This window comes from Tamandua tetradactyla, chromosome 16 (genome assembly GCF_023851605.1).
Source record: "Tamandua tetradactyla isolate mTamTet1 chromosome 16, mTamTet1.pri, whole genome shotgun sequence".
NCBI lineage: Eukaryota > Metazoa > Chordata > Mammalia > Pilosa > Myrmecophagidae > Tamandua > Tamandua tetradactyla.
In genome coordinates, this window is record NC_135342.1 from 14,825,053 (window position 1) to 14,845,676 (window position 20,624).

Below are 20,624 nucleotides of genomic sequence, written 5' to 3' on the forward strand. Positions count from 1 at the left end.
CCCCCCCCCCCCCCCACACACACTGAAAATCTCATTGTAATAGGAACAAGCCAAAAAGAGGGGGTTGGGGGGTAGTGTGTTGACAGTTATAACAGGGGGTGGGGCGCCATCAGTGATGCTTATCAGGGAGAAGGTGGTTACTAGTGTCCCCATGAGGGTGGGCGAAGGGGGTGGGAGGAAGCCGGGTTGGGGGAGGGCGTCTCTGTATTGCCCTGTGCTCCCCTCTCCTCTCCCCTGCTCAGCAGACAGCCAAATGAGAAGAAAGCATTGGTGAAGGAGGGAGGCTGGAAAGCCAGCTCTGTGCTTCTGAGTGGTTGCAGAGACTTTGCTTGAAACTCATCCCCCCCAACCCCCCCAATCTAAAGAATATACCCCTCCCTCCTTTTCCCCCTTCCCTGCTGTTTTCTAAAAGGAAATGGTTGCTGTGGGGGCTGCTGGCCGCTGGGTCCTGGGCGGTGGGCCCGCGCTGTTGGACCCCCAGCTCGCAGCCAGGCGAGAAAGCGGCCGCGTGAGGTTTGGAGGAGTCGGGGCGCGGGTCTCCCCCGCCTGGGGCTGGACTGGGCTGGGAGGCGGGGGCGGGCCGGGGCGGGGACAGGCCTAGCCGGGGCGGGGACAGGCCTAGCCAGGCCGGGAGGGGGCGTGTCTGAGCCCGCCCGGGAGGGCGCGCCGGGTGCCAGGCGGGTCGGGGAGGGGGGCTGTCTTTCCCCGCTGCCGCCTTGACGGGCAGCGGCCTCCGGGTCCGTGTGCGAGTTAGAGGGTGAAAGGAACCCGGAGCGGCGGCGACGCCGAGAGACCTCGGGAGACGCTCAGAGAGGTGCGGAGCCAAAGGTGCTGCGGCGTTGATCCAATAAACCCTGCTTGAGGCCAGCCAGTGTGTCTCTGGTCTTCCTCCCTGCTGAGGGTCTTGGGGGGCGGTGGGGGCCTTGGGAGGGGACAGGGGCGTGGACAGAACAATGGAAGGAAGACGGATTTCACAGGGCGCTCGGTGGGTTTCCGCACATCAGCCGCCTTCGGCAATCACACTCTCCTTCGCGGCCACACACACACACACACACACCAGCAAGCCCCAAATATGTGCACACACACTTACACAGGCATGCTCCGACTATGGGCGCACCCTGGCGGACCCCACATACATATACACAGATGCACAGATCACGTGTGCGTAATGCACACGCACACACTGGAAACCCCTCTGCATGCACACAGACAGGCCTCCATCCAGGCATCGCCATACTTTCAAATGTCAACATCTGTGCCACCCACGGGGCACACACACACGCTGCTAGGTGCTGTTGCACACTTAGATACACATGAGTACATATGCACACTCACAGGCCAGTCACATATGCTCAGAAGCCAGCCACTGCCAGACACACTTTTTCAAACACTCAGCTTGGGTCTTGTTTTCTCACTGGTTCTGAGTAGCCCTGGGGCTTTGAGCAAAGCCTTTCTCCCTCTTTCAAATTGGCACAACCTTTCCTGCCCTCCCACCCCCAGTGTGAGACCCCAGAGGTGGAAGGAGCCCTTGGATTAGCCCACGGTAACAAGGGCTGGGGGGTTGGTGTTTTTGATCCAAGAGGGTTTGAATGGTGCTTGCAGAGCCCCGTTTCTGTGGGTTTTGGACTCACCAGGGTTTTTAAGTCACCAGGGTTTTGGTGACTCCAAATTAGCTTTTCTCTGGACTGGCCGTCACTGTCACCAAGGAGAAAAAGGACCAAAAGCAGAAGTGGAGGAGACACTGCCCCTGGACAGGTGGGGACTTTCTGGGCCCCCATCCCGTGACCTATAGGTGGTGCGACAGGAGATGGAATGGGTGGGGTACGGTGTGAGAAAGGGATTTAGAATGGGGCTGCCCGGCTCACCTAGGGGGTTCCACTGTGCACCTGCGGAATGAGACCCTACACCGGTGGTCCCCAAACCTTAGCCTTTATCAGAATCACCTGGGGGAGAGGGGAGGGTTTTAGACAGCCAGGCCCCACCCCCAGAGCGTCTGACTCCGTAAATCTGGGGTGGGCCGGAGAATACTCATTTCTAGCAAGTTCCTAGGTGAGCACTTGGAGAACCGCTGTCCTACAGGAACGCGCGCTGCCCTACGGGAACGCGCGCTGCCCGCAGCCAGGTGGGGCTTCGCAGCTCCCAGGCGCCGGCCCGGGACACGCAGAGCGCCGCCTGCCCCAGCCGTCTTGGAGCGCCACCTGGTGGGACGTGCGGGCGCTGCGGCTTGTGGGGTCTTGGGGAGCTTCCCCTGCGTCCGGAGCCCGCACTTATCTTCCCTTCCTGCGGTTCTAAGACCCGGTCCTTCTTCCAGGAGTCTCGGAACAGCCTTGTCTCAGATTGAGTGGGTTGAGGGGCTGACTTAGGTGAATCTCAGAGCGAGGGATGCGGAGAGGGGACGTGGGGGGACGGTAAGGGGGAGGCTTCGGGGCGGGGGCAGTATGGCCTCAGCTCCTGGATGGGGTCTGTCCCATCCCGCGAACGGATGGGGGGGCCTGTGATGCGTGCGGGCCCTGGAGCTGGACAGACCCGGGGTCCAAGCTTCCTTCCTAGCCTCTCCGAGCCTCCGTTTCCTCATCCGGGAAATGGGGTGAAAACGTGCCTCATCAGACCGGGGAAAGGGACCTAACCTGACTCTCATTGGTGCAGACGGTGGCGGGCGGGCTAGGAGAGGAAGTAAGGTTTAGAACGACCTAAATGCCTTCCCTTTAAAAGGCTTCTGAGCTGGGGATGTCTCCAACCTCCTCTTTGGCTTGTGGTTTCCTTTCTTCATTTCGCTTTTATTTTTGTGTTTGTTTTTATTTGTTTTGTAATTTTGGGGGGCCACATGAGAAGTTGGTGAACCTGTAGGTGGTCAGTGTGACGTCCAAAATTTGGGATCCTGTTCAAGGTATGGAGTAGACGCGCGTGTCAGCCTGTGTCACCACCACACTAACACACGCATACAGAAACTGACACGCTCACAAAACGCACACTCCCACAAGCTCACACGCATCCTCAATCACACACTCCAACCCACAAATCCAGACCTGCACACACACACACACTCCCTGTCACACCCAGATCTTGACAAGTGGACTGAGACACACGCTGACACACGGATACACACACAGACTCACACAAACACACACTCACACGCCCAAGTCAGAGACACACACAGAAACCTATAGACCCAGAGATTCTTTCACACACAGACCCTCCAAGCTTCCATCCACTTAGGCTCTCAGGCACTCACGCGCACTCACATGCAGAGCCCCCTCCCCCCCGGCACACACACACCCATTCTCCCCAATCTGATGCCAAATGGTCTTTTTCTGCCCATCCTTGGCCCACCCAGGCCTGTCCCAAAGGGCAGCACTTGCTGTGGCCTTGGGGAGCAGATGGGAACTCCAGGTGGAGACGCGTGGCTGGAAGCTGGATCCAGGTTTGGGGTGAGGAGGGCAAGAGAGGGATACAGGAGGGACGAAGCCCACCTCATCCAAGACCGGCAGTGGGGTGGGGCCTTCTCTCCCCCCATTCATGTCCCCATTCCTGTCCAGGTGCCCCCTTTCTCCCCATCCCTGCTCCAGCCTCTTCTCTGATCTCAAGACCCAGACTCACCTCCCCCCATTCACCTTCCACAGCCAGTAAAACCCGCCTCCCGCCCCCCGGCCCCCTCCCCCTGCCCCCCCCCCCCCCCCCCCCGCAAACCTACCGTGGTTCCCCAGTGCTCTGAGGACATGGTCTAAAAGGCCTGGCCTCTCCCTCCTCGCAAGCCTCATTCCAGTCTAAGGCACTGTTCTAGTTTGCTAGCTGCCGGAATGCAGTACACCAGACACGGAATGGCTTTTAACAAGGGGAATTTAATGAGTTGCTAGTTTACAGTTCTAAGGCCGAGAAAATGTCCCAATTAAAACAAGTCTAAAGAAATGTCCAATCAAAGGCATCTAGGGAAAGATACCTTGGTTCAAGAAGGCCGATGAAGTTCAGGGTTTCTCTCTTAAGTGAGAAGGCACATGGCGAACAGGGTCAGGGCTTCTCTCTCGGCTGGAAGGGCACATGGTGAACACGGCGTCATCTGCTAGCTTTCTCTCCTGGCTTCCTGTTTCATGAAGCTCCCTGGGAGGCATCTTCCTTCTTCATCTCCAAAGGTCACTGGCTGGTGGACTCTCTGCTTTGTAGTGTTGCTCTCTCTGAATCTCTCATTCTCCAAAATGTTTCCTCTTTTTTAAAAAAAAAGACTTATTCCTATCTTTTCTTATAGGAGTTTTATAGTTTGAGCTCTTACATTTAGGTCTTTAGTCCATTTTGAGTTAATTTTTGTTTATGGTGTGAGGTAAAGATCTAACTTCACATTTCACAGGGGAACCCAAGGAGCTCCTACAGGCACCCCTTTGGAGTTCCGATTTACTCTTCTTGAGCAAGGACAATTATTAATAGAACTCTTAATTAGAACGGTAAATTACATGGTTTTTAGAAACATCATTCTAGACGTTTGGTTTGAGCCAGGGTGGTGGGGCAACAGTGACTTGAGGAGAGACTCGTTTTCGAGCTTTTCTTGGGAGGACTCTGAGAAATTTAAGTGACAGTGCTTCCTGAAGCCATCAAAAAGAATGTCTGTAACACTGCATACAGATGTAGGTGATGTTAAGATAGAAGTCTTCTGTGAGAGGACACCTAAAACGTGAACATTTCTTGGCTCTTTGTGCCAGTAATTACTACAGTGGCTGTATATTTCATAGAAATATCAAGGGTTTCATGGTTCAAACGGAAGATCCAACAGGTACTGGAAGAGGAGGTAACAGTATCTGGGGCAAGAAGTTTGAGGATGAATACAGTGAATATCTTAAGCACAATGTTAGAGGAGTTGTATCCATGGCTAATAATGGCCCAAACACCAATGGATCCCAGTTCTTCATCCTCTTTTATACGACTTCAGAAACTAATAAAAACCCACTCAAATGGGTGGAGACATGTCATTCCCTAATCCAGTTTAAAACCATTCTTAACTAAATCACATCAACCAGGGAGATGATCTCATTACAGTTTCAAATATACAGTATTGAATAGGGATTATTCTACCTTTAAGAAATGGGATTTATATTAAAACATGGCTTTTCTTAGGGGGCATACTTCCTTTCAAACCAGCACAGGCACCCAGCCTGGGTCATAGGCTTCACTTTGGGCTGCCCCAGCCCCCTGGGATCCTCTGTCCTGGCCCTGCCCACACTGGGTTGTCATTGTCTGGGGACGGGTCTGTCTCCCCCGCTGGTCTGTGAGCCCCGGAGGCAAAACACGGCTGTCATAGTCATCGCTGGATCCCCGGAACCACCCAGCACGGGTCGGGCGCCGGGAACCGGCTGGGAAGAATGAGTTGAACGAATGAATGAATGGATGAATGCTTTTGGAGAATTTTCCTGCGCTGTGGCGCTTTACGCCCACTAGAGGGCGCTCCGACACAGCGCCTCTAATTCCGTGCACCAGCCATTTCCGCCACCGAGAAAGCAAAAGCAATTAGAATAATAATAGCGACATCCATAGGCCTCGAATGTCGGGGTGAGGAGGTGGGACTCCTTTCTGAAAGAAGGGGGAAGCAACCAAAGCGTGAAGTCTGCGAGGGACGAGCAAGAGTCTATTTTAAGACCAGGAAAGAGCAGTCGGTTGCAGGACGAAGTTAAAAGTTCCGGGGAACCCAGGAAGCTCAACATTTTGCAAGTTCTTTTTTTTGTTTTAAAGGCACCTGAAGGACGCAGACTGCGGACTGAGGAGGAGCAGTCAAATTGGGCAGATTTTAGGAACGAACATCCCAGGTCCTTTGTGCACCTGCCTGGGAAGAAAAAAAAAAAAGTCCGGGTGATATTATTAAGAAAAAAGCCATTGGTACAATAAATGCTGGTAGAACGATTCCATGTTGAGTCATTAGTTTATGAGCCAACTCATAAAACTAGCACGTGCTGTCTGCCACCGCGTGTCAGGAGCTGTTCTAAGTATTTTCCGTGGGTTTTTGTCATCCAGCCATAGATGGAAGCATCCGTCTATGCTTCTTATTCCCGTTTTACAGGTGAAGAAGTTGCACGAAGCTTATGTAGGGTAAACCCAGCCCCATATGGGACCTTTCACCTCGCAGCTATTCGTCCACGGCGCCCCTAGGCCAAAAACAAACACCTAACAGTTCTGTTTATTATCTACTTAGGCCCAAACAACTTGGTCAGTATGTGTGTCCTAACGACTTAGTAGCCATTAAAAACAAATCCATATATACAACAATTGCAAGAAAAAAGTTTTCATTCTTAAATGACGTTATGGGTTGTGCGAGCCCGTCCGGCGCGTCACAGCTTCTCAGACCTTGGACTGCAGGTCACCCTCATTTCCTGCCCCACCGCGATCACCGCGTGGTCTTTGCTTTTTGGCAAGAACTCGGGGTGCTCAAGATGTGACGTCATCGAAAGGCAGGTAGCGCGGACGGGAGGGGAAGGCTGCGAGCCGCCTCGAGGTAGGTTCACGCGGTGTCCGATAGATGGCGCCGTGCTTTCCTCAAAAATTGACAAATATCTCTGGCTCCCAGTTTCAGGGTCCGCGGTGCTGGCGCCTTTAAACGTGTAGACGGATGATCTCTGTCAGGGTTTATGTTTGAAAAGCCCAGAAGGTCCACGAAGAGCTGAGTCAGTAGATGTTGAAAACGACTGTTGAATCCTCGCATTCACGCCATATACGAAAGTGGACTTTAGATGGGTGAAAGAAATCTGTGAAAGAAAACCTATGAAATTCAGGAGACTAGGATGTAGTGAACAAGGTGACCTAAGGCAGAGGGATAAGGAAGACGTGCATTTTAAATAAAGCCTCAAAAATGCAAACCATGAGCCAAAACATGTTAGAATTTGATTATATCAAAATTAAGGGTTTCTGGAAAAAAATTAAGGGTTTCTGTGGAACACGTCACCATAGACAAGTGAAGACACCACAGAATGGGAGAAGACCCTTGCAAATTCCTAAATGTTAGGAATTCATACTAATAAATAAAAGTATTCATGCAAATCTTGGAAAAGGCAAATGGGCAAAAATATGAACAAGCAATTTAAAAGAGGGGACACTCCAACAGCTCTGTACTTGTTCATTTTATGTGTCAACTGACTAGGTTATCGTGTTTAGTTGTTTGGTCAAGCACTGGCCTGCTTGTTACTGTGAGGAAACTTTATAGAGAAGATTTACATCTACCGTCAGTTGATTGCTTCTACAATCAACAGAAGAGCTTTTTGTCAGCTCCTGTATCATCCAAACTGTTGGAGGTCTTAAAAGCCAGAACTGAGGGTCTAAGAAGTCAGAAGAAGAATTTCTGCCTCAGTTTCAACATTGGCTGTTGCTGGAATTTCCAGCCTGCCTGCTTCCCCTGGGGAACTCAGAATAAGGATTTTGATATCATCTACTGGAGTTTCCAGCTTGTGGCCTGCACTACAGAGATTGTACTTGCCAGTCCCCCAGTTGCATGAGTCGATTCCTTATAATAAACCTAATATTTACATATAAATTGTATTTATCCTGCTGGTTCTGTTTCTCTGGAGAATCCTGATACACGTTAGATGCTCAAAGTAATTAAAACTAGAGAAAAAAAAAGTTACAACAAGTTATCACTTTACAACTGTGTAAAGAAGAAAATGGTAATGCTATTGTTTAATATCCTCATTTTCTGGATTAGAAACCTGAGGCTTGGCAGAGAGAGGGTGGGGGTTCTCCTTTGCCAAGCCCACACAGCTGGGAAATGGCTGGCAGGATGCAAATGCAGATTCTCTCCCTCAGCCTTCAATCCCTAGACTCCCAACAGCTATACCAGGCAGCCTTACAGCAGAACCTTCCCTGCCTTTCATTCATTCATTCATTCATTCATTCATTCATGTGTCCATCCATCAAACATGATGCCCATGGCTTACCAGGTGTGATAAAATTAAACCTGGTTCCAGCTCACATTTTAAGAGACCAGTGTTCATCACACAAGCAGCTATTTCATTACAGCCATTTACTACCTGTGAACTCTATGAACTGGGATGGGACTATCAGAAAGAATGAGCTGGGCCCCAGGCGACTGGACTGGCAGATGGCCACGTTATATTGTTGAGGAGGGAGAAACAAGTTCTGGGATAATGTATCTAGCATGACCCTTCACCAGTCACCTACAGTCAAGCCATCTCAGCCATGCCTGGTACCTTTTCTTGTTCCCACTTAAACTTCTGTCAACTTGTATGATGGAAATGTCTGGGGATAGTGGTAATATAGTTTTGGCAAAAACACTTTTAGGGGGCATGAAAGCAAAATAAACTTCAAAGTCCACTGTCCAAAAGGACTTAAACTTTCAATGAATGTTTTTATTCGATTTGAAGTGGGACAGGAGCACAGGACACAGTGCTGGGGGGATGGTTGGGTGGGGGAGGTGGAGAAGAAGGAGAAGGAGGAAGGAGTAAAGGGAGAAGAGGGAGAAGATGGACCGGGAAGGAAAACCTTGTTGATGTGTGGAAAGACCTACAAAGTCAAGGTCAAGGAAAGGCAGACCCCCACCCCACCCCCAGTCATGTCTTGAGTGTCCTTCCCAGCGTGCCACACATGTGCAATGAAGTATATTCCCTTTGTCCCATACGGACAGCAAAACATTCTATACTCCTCTCTGCTCCCTGTATTTTCCCTTTATTGGTACATCTTGGAGGTAACTTGTTATATGGATATTTGGAGTTGTGTCTTGGCCACAAGTAACTTTGTGTGTGTGTGTGTGTGTGTGTGTGTGGTAACAGCTTTTTGAGATACAATTCACATATCATACAATTCACCCATTTAAAGTATGAGTCAGGCCGGGCCACGGTGGCTCGGCAGGCAGAATCGACCTAGTTTCAATTCCCGGTGCCTGCCCATGCAAGAAAAAATGTTTAAGGCATATGATTCAATGACTTTTGGAGCATTTACATTGCTCCAAGAAGAAGTCCCACACTCTTTAACTGTCACTCCCTGTTTCTCCTCTCTCCACCTGTTCTAGTTTGCTAGCTGCCGGAATGCAACACACCAGAGACAGATTCGCTTTCAACAAAAGAGGATTTATTTAGTTAACATATAGTTCTTCAGAGGGAAAGGCAGCTAACTTTCAACTGAGGTTTTTTCTTACGTGGAAAGGCACAGGGTGATCTCTGCTGGCCTTTTCTTCAGGTCTCTGGGTTCTAGCAACTTTCCCCAGGGTGATTTCTTTCTGCATCTCCAAAGGCCTGGGCTGAGCCGCAAGTTCTGAGATGAGATATGCTGAGCTGCTTGGGCTGTGCTATGTTAAGCTCTCTCATTTAAGCACCAGCCAATTAAGTCAAACATAATTCATTGCAGCAGGCACGCCTCCCAGCCGACTGCAGACGTAATCGGCAACAGATGAGGTTCACATGCCATTGGCTCATGTCCACAGCAACAGAACTAGGTGCCTTCACCTGGCCAAGTTGACAACCGAATCTAACTACAACACTGCCCCTCTGCCTGTGCCACTGGCAAGCACTGATTGACTTTCTGTCTGAGGATTTGCCTATTGTGCATATTTCATATTAATGGAATCATACACTGTATGACCTTTCACTCAGCATCATGTTTTCAAGGTTCATCCACGTTGTCTCATGTCTCAGAACTTCATCGCTTTTTACGACTGAATCATATTCCATTGTCTGGATAGGCCACATTTTTGTTGATCCATTCATCAATTGATGGACCTTTGCGTTGTTTGCACTTTTTGGCTATTTTGGATAATGCTCCTGTGAGCAGGTAGAACTCTTTCCGTGAACATAGGTTTTTGTTTTTCTTGGGCATACATCTAGGAGTGGGATAGGAGTGAAGTTGCTGGGTCATATGGTAATTCTACCTTTAACATTTTGAGGAAAACAAGACTGTTTCCCAGAGTGGCTGCTGCCACAGTTAACTTTTTTTTTTTCGCGTGGGGGTAGGGGGTAGGAGCTGGGTCGTGGCTTTGCATAGGCTGGGAATCAACCTGGGTCTCCCGCATGGCAGGTGAGCATTCTACCACTGAACCACCCGTACACCTATGGGTAAGTTTTGAAGATTAGCTGTGTTTTCCCTGCACAGCTCCAGCCTGCTAAAGAATTCTTGCAAACCAAGACAAAGCTAATCTGCAAATTGTTTTCAAGGGAAAAAACAATTATTAGACTTGCTTCTGTGACTTTCTGAAGACATGTAATTAAGCCTCAGGTAATTTTGATTTTGCTGGATTCTTTCCATATTTTGGAAGCCTTTTATTTCTCCTGGTTCCGGCATTGCGGGGAGGGTGCTTAGAAAATGATTGCTTCTGCCCACGGGGCCTCTGGAGCTATAGAAAAAGCGTTAAATTAACTCAGCAAGAATGTGCCAAGCCTGTGAGTTTGGGTGTTTGATTTCCACAGCTATGAAAAGCTCAGCGAAACTCCTGGTGGTTAAAAGATGAGCTTGTCACTAGTTCCTCTTCCTGCTGCAGCTGAACTATTAATAAAGTGATTTCAGGCAGCGTTCCAGAAACTCAAAAATAACAGCAAGTTGTTTATTTTATGAACTCCACACATTCCTGTTCTTATTTTTTTATTCCATGGGTGGCCGCAGGGAAAAGAAATGTGGCGGGGCCTATACCAAAGTGTCAGCAGGGCTCCTTTTTGGGCTGGGGGCTTCTGGGGGATTTCTGCATAAGGAATAACCGAAGCTCATGGTTTCTGGTGATGATTTGTTTCGACTCAGTGGGTAGGCCGGCTGGTTCTGGGGGGTCTCCCCAGAGTCGCTGGTGTGGCTGCAGTCAGCTGGTGGCCCAGCGGGGGTGGGGGGGCCTGGCGGCTGGAGTTGAGTTGGTTCTCCCTCACCTGGGGCCTCCAGCGGTGCAGCTTGAGCTTCCTGGCAGCATGGTGGCTGACTCCAAGCGAGCCGAGGTGGGAGCCACCAGGCGGCTTAAGGCACCGCGCCACTTCCGCTTCCACAAGTCACAAAGCCTGCCAGGAGCCACGGGGGTGGGGTGGGGCAGGGAAACACACTTTGCCTCCTGGTGGGAGGAGTGGCAGGCCTGGATGGGGAAGCGGGGGCTTGTGGTTTAACCTGGGTTTACGTGTCTGCTGTTTGTGTTTTCCAGAACATCTGCACTGGGCGTGTGATTCTTTTTTCTGAGGATGCAGAGAGTATCTTTTTAACGCTAAAATAAAGTTTGGGAAGTTGTTGGCAGGAACAAATATCGGTAGAAATAAATGCTCTCAGACCTAAATTCTTGAGGTGAGGGGTTTGTGGGAAGGTGAGGGCAGGCTTTGTCGGGTTTCATGGGCTGTATTAGGGCTTTATTTTGAGACCACCGGGGGCCCTGTCATCATTTGGAGCAAGGAAGGGCACCCACCTCCAACGTGGAAAGAAAGCTTGGTGGGGCAGGGGCTGGTTGTCAGGGCAGCAGATCCTGGAGCCCAGGGAGGGGTGAAGGGGGGCTGGAGAGAAGCGGGTCTGGAAAAAAGCCAGGGCCCTGTCTGGGTGATAGGGGGCAGACAGCCCCCACCCTGAGCTGGCACCCCAAAGGAGCAAGCTTGGAACGAGAGGGCGGGGTGAAGGGTTCCTGGATCCCTCAGCATGGCAAGAGGTTTATTCCGCTTTATCACAAAAGCAATAGATGTTCTTTGTGAAAATTCCGAAGGAGAGAAACTCTAAAAGAGAAAATAAAAACTGCCTAGAAGTCTTCCGCTAGGATTCCGCAAACCACAAATAAAATAAAAACCACAACCTGGTAATTGGTTGTATAGTTATGATTTGGATATAGATGTCAATTTACATAGACGGACAGGGATGTTGGAGTTGGATGATGTCTCCCCCCCCCCTCCCAAATATATATCTGGCCCCTGGGACCTGAGCAGGTGACCTTATTTGGACAAAGGGTCCCTGCAGGGGTAATTAATCAGGGATCATGTGAGGAGCTCACTCTGGATTACCCGGTCCGGCCCTAATCTAGCAGCTGTTTTCTTATGGAAAGGGAGGCTGCAGGGACACATGGAAGATGAAGGCAGAGGATGGGGTGATGAGCCCCCGAGCCCAGGAGCGCCTGGAGCCCCCAAAGCTGGAGGAGGGCAGGAAGGCTCCCCGCAAGCCCCCCGAGCCTGTGGAGGGAGCTCTGCCCCTCTGCCTCTTACAAGTCGGGCCGTTGCCTCCAGACCGTGGGAGGATCCGCTTCTGCAGCTCTAAGCCACCAAGAGGGTGGTTCATTCACTGCATCAGCCAGAGGAAGCTAAATACTGAGCACGTAGAGCTGGGTGTTGCAGGTGGGGTTGCCGCGGGTGTAGACGGATGCAGGTGTACTCAGAGACTTCAGTGTAGACAGCTATGGCTAGGGGTTCAGGTACAGTGTTCCTGGGGAAGGAACGGAGCGGGCTTGGCCTCCCTGAGGGGCATTTCCAGTGGCCGTCACAGTGTCGGAACTGTGCTATAGAGAAACCCTCCAGGTTTTCTGGAAAGTTCCAAACTTCTGAAATGGCTCACATGCTCTCTCTCTTTTTCTTTTTAATTTATTCTGTATTATCAAACCAAAACCACATACAAACATGAACATTCTTAACATACAAACATCCCGTGTACGGTGCCCAACCAGTGGCTCACAGCATCATCACGTAGTTGTGTATTCATCACCATGATCATTTTTTAGAACATTCGCATCACTCCAGAAAAAGAAATAAAAAGAAAAAAGAAAGCACTCACGCATACCACACCCCTTACCCCTCCCTCTCATTGACCGCTAGTATTTCCATCTGCTGAATAGATTTTAACCTTTGTTCCCCCTATTTTTTTTCTATACCCCTGACCACTCCCTTTCATTGTTCACTAGTATGAAATGGCTCTTCTATACCCCCATAGAGTCTGCTCTTTTCTACTCCCTCTCATCAGTTTACCCCTGCCCCAAATGTAAAAACAAAACTCCACGTTCCTGTTTGCAGTTTCGCTCTTCTCTCTTGTGTCTTTCTCTTGGACTCCAGTGTTGCCCCAGGTCGCAGGAGCCCAGGAGAGGAGGGAGCTAGCAAGGGGCCAACACAGGAGGGGCTGGGTCCGAAGGCCTGGAGGGGTCCAGATCAGGGCCCTTTAGATTCTGCTGTACGTAGACAGAGAGAAACTCCCCCAAATGGGTCATGGGGAAGCTTTGGGGAAGAAGCCCCAAGAAAATCCTTTAAAACATCCCTATTCTACTGACAGGACGAACTAAGCCCAGAGAGGAGGGGAAAATAAGAAAGCATTAAGTCCCAAATAATTTGATTCAAGATTACTTAAACTTGTGGTTGAAAGCAAATTGTGCAAATTAGAAATACTTGCATCCCACGAAAATTAGAAACATGTGTGTATTAGCTAGGGTTCTCTAGAGAAATAGAATCAGCAAGAGATATCCGTAGATATAAAATTTATAGAAGAGAGTGCCCAAGAGAGTGTAGTATCCGAGGTCTGTAGGGCAGGCCACAAGCTGGTAACTCCAATGAAGTCTGCAATGAACTCTCAGGAGAGGCTGGCCGGACAACCATGGGGATGGAAAAGTCCAAATCCGCAGGGCAGGCTGTGAAGCTGATGAATCTGATGAAGGGTCTGGACAAACTCCACAGGAGAGGCTCACTGGCTGAAGCAGAAAGAATGACTGTCTCTTCCGAATCCTCCTTAAAAGCCCTCCTCTGATTAGATTAAGCATCACTCATTGCAGAAGACACGCCCCTTAGCTGATTATAAATGCAATCAGCTGTGGATGTGGCCAACATAATCATGATTTAAGTCCATGAAATGTCCTCATTACACAGACAGGCCAGCACTCGCCCGACCAGACGACCAGGGACCACCACTGGCCAAGTTGACACATGAACCTGACCATGACAATGTATATTTAGGAAAATGGCGCTCCCTTTTATGAGATTCTTTACTATCATCTGCTGGAACTTACCATAATGAATATGACAACAGTACGTCCACAATGCCCCCTAGAGTTGTGTTGGTGCCTGTCATAAAAGCGTGTAATGAGACATCTTGAAAGACAAGATGGTTAACAAAGAAGGTTCAAGAAATGCAAAGCTCTGAGTGAGTCATGAACCTTTACTGTTGGGGAGGAAGGTTGGTGACTCTCTACATAACATTTACCGAAAAGAGGGGGAGAAAAGGAGAATCCAGGTAGGATGAAATTCTTATTTAATGCAAATCTTTACACAGTCTGTATCTCATTCATCATGAAATTCAGTTTCTGTCTCTATTTTGTTGGCTGGAAAGGGCAAAAACTTTCCCCAAAATGTTCTGCTTTGGGCATTTAGCATCAAAGATTTTATTATCTTTCATTGAATAAGCTTTACTTCTTTCTCTATGTCCTTGGGAAAATTGCTGCCTATCTCTACCTCAGTTTCCTCATCTGTAAAATGGGGATAGTATCTGTGATGGAGTCAGTGTCCTCAACCCTGAAAACTGCTTGAAACATGAAAAGTGCTCGATTCCACTGAGAACTGGTTAAGGCAGACTCAGAGAGCCAGCGTGTCAGTGTTTAAACCCTGGCTTTGCCACTTGCTGGCTCTGTGACCCTGGGCATGTATCTTAACCTCTCTGTGCTTCAACCTGCTCATCTGCAAAATGGACATCAGAAGCATCTACCCCTAGAGGTATGAATGAAGGTGATCTGGATAGGACTGTGGTAGATCAGAATACAGGGTAAAGGATGATATCATCTATATTTTAAAACTTCAACTTCTGTGCAAGACTAAAGGGTGTTGTTTAGTTGGTGCAAAATTTTTAATTTGGGTAGTACATTACCTAATTTAACTTGTATGGACAGTGTAGTTGAACACCATGGTATCTTTATTAGGGTGTGAGATCTTGTTGGTTTGCCCAGGTTAGTGTGAGACCTTGATATAACCCAGAGTAATTTTGGCAGTGAATAAAGAAGCATTTGCGAAGTCCCCTTGGGGAACTGGGGAGAAAGGAAGAAGTATTCAACTTCCCCATTTGGGGAATTCCCGATATTATTGCAAGCAGTGGGGACAACAAAATCAAAAGGCTGAGTCTTCAATCTTGGGTTTCACCCCTATGAAACTTATTCCTGCAAAGGATATACTAAATCTTTTACTTATAATTATGCCTAAGTGTCACCCCCGGAGAACCTCTTTGATTGCTCAGATGTGGCACCTCTCTTTAAGCCAATTTGACAGGTGAACTCACTGCTCCCCCCTCACTACATGGGACATGACTCCCAGGGATGTAAATTTCCCAGGCAATGTGGGATAGAAGTTTCAGGATTCACTGGGACCCAGCATCAAGGGATTGAGAAAGCCTTCTTGACCGAAAAAGGGGAAAAGAGAAATGAGACAAAATAGTGTCAGTGGTTGAGAGATTTCACATAGAGTAGAGAGGTTATCCTGGAGGTTATTCTTACGCATTGCATAGATATCTCTTTTTAGCTTATGGTGTATTGGAGTGGCTGGAGGGAAGTACCTGAAACTGTATTCTAGTACCTTGATTCTTGAAGATGATTATATAACTATATAACTTTTACAGTGTGACTGTGTGAATGTGAAAACTTTGTGACTGATGCTCCTTTTATCCAGGGTATGGACAGATGAGTAAAAAAAATATGGATAAAAAATAAATAAAAATAGGAGGGATAAGGGGTAAAATAAACTTGGTAGATTGAAATACTAGCAGTCATTCAGAGAGAGGGGTAAGTGGTATGGGATGTATGAGTTTTTCCTTTTTCTTTTTTTTTCTGGAGTGATGCAGATGTTCTAAAAAATGATCAGGTTCTAAAAAATGCACAACTACGTGATGATATTGTGAGCCGTTGATTGTACATCATGTATGGCCTGTATGTGTCTGAAGATTTGTCAAAAAGGTATTTTTGTAAAAAAGCATCTATTCCATTGGGTTGGCATAAGACTTAAATGTCGATACAAATAAAGTGCTTTTTTTTTTTTTTTTAATAGAGCCAGGCACGTAGCACTTGCTTTATGAGTTGCCTCATAAGACCTCCCAGTTTACAGGTGAGGAAACGGAAGCCTGCCCAGCTGCAAGAGTTTACTTGAAGGTCGTTCTCCAGACCTCAAGCAATGACCATGGGAAACCCAGTGGGGTGGGGGAGGGCCCGCGTGTCTGGCCGAGCCCCATCCTTCTTGGCATCTGGTCAGATCGTTTCTCTTGCCCAGGGTGTCTGCAAAGCCAGGAAGGGTGGAAGGTGTTGGTTCCCTGGCACTGGTGGACCGCCTCATCTCCTCCGCGCCCCACTCCACCCGTCTGCACCTCTCACCCTGCATCCCTGCTTTAAAAACGTCTGCCTGTTTTTAATGTTTTCATTCTTCTTCTATTTTTCTTAAGCAAATGTTGGCTCTGTGTATTTATTTTTTATTGTAAAATACAAATAACATAAACTTTAGCATTTTAACCGTTTTTAAGTGCGCAATTCCGTAGCATTTGATATAGTCACAATGCTTTGCTGCCATCACCACTGTTTACTTTCAGAACATTTACATCACCCCTAAAAGAAACCCCATAGCCACTGAGCAGCTCCCCCACCCCCCCGCCAGCCTCACACTCTAGCGCCTGGCTTTCTGTCTCTATGGATTTGCTTATTCTGGGTTGCTCATAAAAATGGAATCAAACAATATGTGACCTTTGAGACTGGCTTCTTTTTCTCAGCATTCTGTTTTCTAGGTTGATTTGTGCTGCAGCAGATATTAGAGCTTCGTTCCTTCTTAAGGCTGAGTGATATTCCATTGTATGAACATTTTGTGTATCCATCCATCCATTGATGGACATTTGGGTTGTTCCCACCTTTCGGCTATCTGTAAATAATGCTGCTGTGAATATGCACGTATGAGTTTTTGTCTGAACATCTTCAGTTCTGTTGGGAATGTATCTAGGAGTGTGACAGCTCGGCCATATGCTAAGTCTATGTTTAACTTCTTGAGGAACTGCCAAACTGTGTCCCACAGCGACTGCACCATTTTACATTCTCCACCCTCAGTGTGTGAACATTCCATTCTTCCAGGACCACCTGTTTTTAAAGTACAGGCTGCAAATGATGAGATCCCCAGAACCTTTTTCGTCCCGAGCTGTGCACTCATCTCGCACCCCCCCCCCCCCTTTCCGCTGTCAGGCTTGAACAAATTCCACCCATTTTCAGGTGTCCAAATCCCTCTGCCTCCCTCCCCCCAACCCCCATCCCTTGGGCCTATAACGTCACTGGGTGTAGGCAGAGCCAGCATTCAAACCCTGCTCCGCCGCTTTCTCTCTCTGTGACACTTTTACCTCTCTGAGCCTCAGTTTCCTCATCCGTAACAGGAGAGGCTGTACGGCACTGTGGGCAATCAAATGAGAGCAGAGCTTCAAGTTTTTGGAATACTGCGAAGCACGTACGAGGTGTTCAAGATTATTAGTTGGATTTAGGGCAGTGGCAGGACGTGGGGGTGAGCAGTTTGGCACATGGACCAGTCAGCGGTGGCTCATTCTGTTGACAGCGGTGTCCTGAGCACCTCCTTGGGCCCTGGCAGCACCCCAGCCTCAGGGCCAAGAGGACAAGGAGAAAGAGAACCCTTAAGTCCTAGCTGCCTGCAGGCCTCAGCTCCATCCGGTGGGACGCAGCTGCCCTGGGTCCTTCGTGGCCAGCAGAGGTGGGGGACTTCCAAGATCCCCCTTCTGGTTCTCCAGCCTCTCCTTGGCCGTCTCCTTTGGCAGCAGCCCCCTCGCATAGGGAGGCTTTTTAGGGTTCCCCCCAGGGCCATCTCATGCTCACAATGCCAAAAACGTCCCACAACTGCTCCTGTCCAGGCCCTCAAACACCATCTCACCCTCACGTCCACACCCGCGTAATCCCCCTCTCCCATCCCTCAGCTTGGTGACAGTGACCCAAACTCTACCCAGAGTGGTGTCTCCCCAACTTGGCACCTGCTACACTGGATTTTTTTTTTTTTTTTAACATGGGCAGGCACCGGGAATTGAACCCGGGTCCTCAGGCATGGCAGGCAAGCACTCTTACCTGCTGAGCCACCGTGGCCCGCCCTACACTGGATTTTAATTACCTATTCTTATTGGTGTCTTTCAGTCAAACTCCCTTTTAAGAAATTATTTTATGTTCAACCTCAGACCTATGCGTAGTGGTGTCTTCAGATTTATGGATTTATTGAGATATTCCCAACAAGTCCTCTCCCTCACACCTTTTGGTTTCCTCCCGACCCACTTCCATCTTGTAGGCTCTTATTTTCAGTTTTTGCTGAGGGTATATTTAATTTTACCTTGTTCCTCACTTTTTTTTTTAAGGCAGTAAAATATATACTGATCACCTTAATTCGCTGACGCATCTCCTGCAGCTTCTGAAGTCGTTTCCCCTCTCACGTAAAAACTTCCTTCCATAGCCGTTTTGAAGAAGATAAAATAAGATCCATTCCTCACACCATGTATAACAAAGCTCCAAAGAGATCAGAGATCTAAATGTAAAGGATTAAATGGTACAGGTTCTAACAGAGCCTGTGGGAACCGCCCTATAACTGGGGGATGGGGAAGAGCTTTCTAATCGCGACTCACAATCCAGACGCAGTCAGTAAGAGAAATGGATACACGTGACTTCCTAAAAATAAACAGGCGTTAAAAACAAACAAACAAACAAAAAACCCCAAGAACATCACAAGCAAAGGCAAAAGATACACAGACAGACTGGGAGGAAAGGATTTGCCACACGGATCACAAATCTCTATGGCTGCTTCTGGGTGGAGAGTACCAGCCAGATCTAATCACGAAAAAGAACATTGTTTTTCTGAAAAAAAGAATGGATGGGGACAGGACTGTATTCTTCAAAAATGTCAATGTTATAAAGGACAGAAAGGCTGAGGAATTGTTCCAGATACAGACGACTAAAGAGACAAGTCAGCTAAATATAATACATGCCATTGCTGGGTCAGCTGATAAAACTGGCATGAGTAAGACGGGTAAACACAAATATTGTATCATTGGTAAATTTACTCTAGAGACTATTGTAGTGCAGTTATGGAAAGGTCCGTTTTCTTAGGAAAAAACGTTATTTAGGGGCAAAGGGCTGTGCCGATTGCAACTTACTCTCAAATGGTTGAGGAAGACGTGTGTGTGTGTGTGTGTAGTTCCATATGAGCAAATGAGGGAAATGTTTCCTACTGGAGCCATCTGGGTGAAAGGTATATGGGTGTAGTTTGTACTATTCTTGAAGCTTTTTGATGCGCTTTAAGTTCTCTATCAGGATTGTAGATGAATGCCAGCTCGCAATCCAGAATTGAGTCACCCTCAAGGTATAAAGGGAAGAAGGTGCCAAATTAAATGCCAGCTGAGTCTTTTTTGTAGGAAACATTGCATCTCTAGGCTTAATGTTAATTCCAAGATTTCGGGTTAAACCAGTAAATTTACTTTTAATCAGAAATTAAAATAAGTAAATAAAAACTCTTCCTCCAAAGCGGTCATCAGCGTGTGTCTTGGGGAGGCCCAGGGTAGCAGCAGGCTATGTGTTTTCAAGACGGGGCCAGTGATGTCTCCCTCCCCACCTGTGCATCTGCGCTACGACCTCGCCACTTCCCCACCATGGGGGAAGAATCTCGGTTGGCCCTAGTAACTCGCTCGATTGGTAGACTATTATGGATGTGACGTTTTGTGACCTCTGAGGCAAGGTCACAGGAAGTCTTATGGCTGCCACCTGGCCATCTTGGAATGCTCGCTCTTGGAACACGCCCTCTTAGAACTCAGCTGCCAAGTTTAAACAGTCCAACTGACAGGTCCCGGCCTACAGCCTGCATCAATTGCCAATCCTGTGTGGGGGCCATCTTGATGTCCAGACAGTCAGGTCTTCAGAGGATACCAGCCCTGGCTGCCACCCATGCCTCAGACCTCAAGTGAGACCTGTGCAGCCAAACCCAGCCAGCTCAGGGAACTGAAGAAATAATTTCTATTTTCAAGTCAGCAAGTTTCACAGTGGTTTGTTACATATTTGTGTGGTGAAAGATTAACCTTGCTCAACGTGCTGGCCCTTGACCGGCTCCTAGGAGGTCACCTTGGAGCCCTGGGAGTGTCCTGCCTGACAGGAGTATCCTTGAGTACCTGGGGCCTCAGGCTACTGAAAGTCAGCCACACAGGTAGTGAGCTGCACTAATATAAACTCTGGACCCCAAGGCTTGCTGAGCTTCCTTGGTTGGCGATGTTCCACGTGTGCAGTCACATCGTGGCTGGGAGGAGGAAGTGCTGTCTGCATGCCTCCCCTGGAGTGGAGAGGCCAACCAGAAGCTCATGTCTGTGCCCAGGGTCTCTTGGGCCCTATTCCTTGCACCCTGGCCCCTGGCTGGCCTTGGTCTGTATCTTCCACTGTAATAAACTGAATCTGTGAGTAGAACGGCCTGAGTTCTTAGACCTTCCAATGATTGAAATTATTGAAGCTGAGGGTGGTTTTGGGGGCCTCCAAACAGGAAAACGTAGCTGGAGCACCCAGGGCCCAGAACACACTGACATTTGGCTAAATCCCACCTGTAGGTCTGACAAACTTTCCTGACACTCATCCCATTCATCCCTGTTTTATCACGGCAACCGGCGAATTGGGACTCAGGCCTTGTTTATTCTTAAGACCCTCTAAAATTGCAGTGCCCCTCTCCTAGGACAGTGGCCCACACCCACTACAGTTTTGTCCC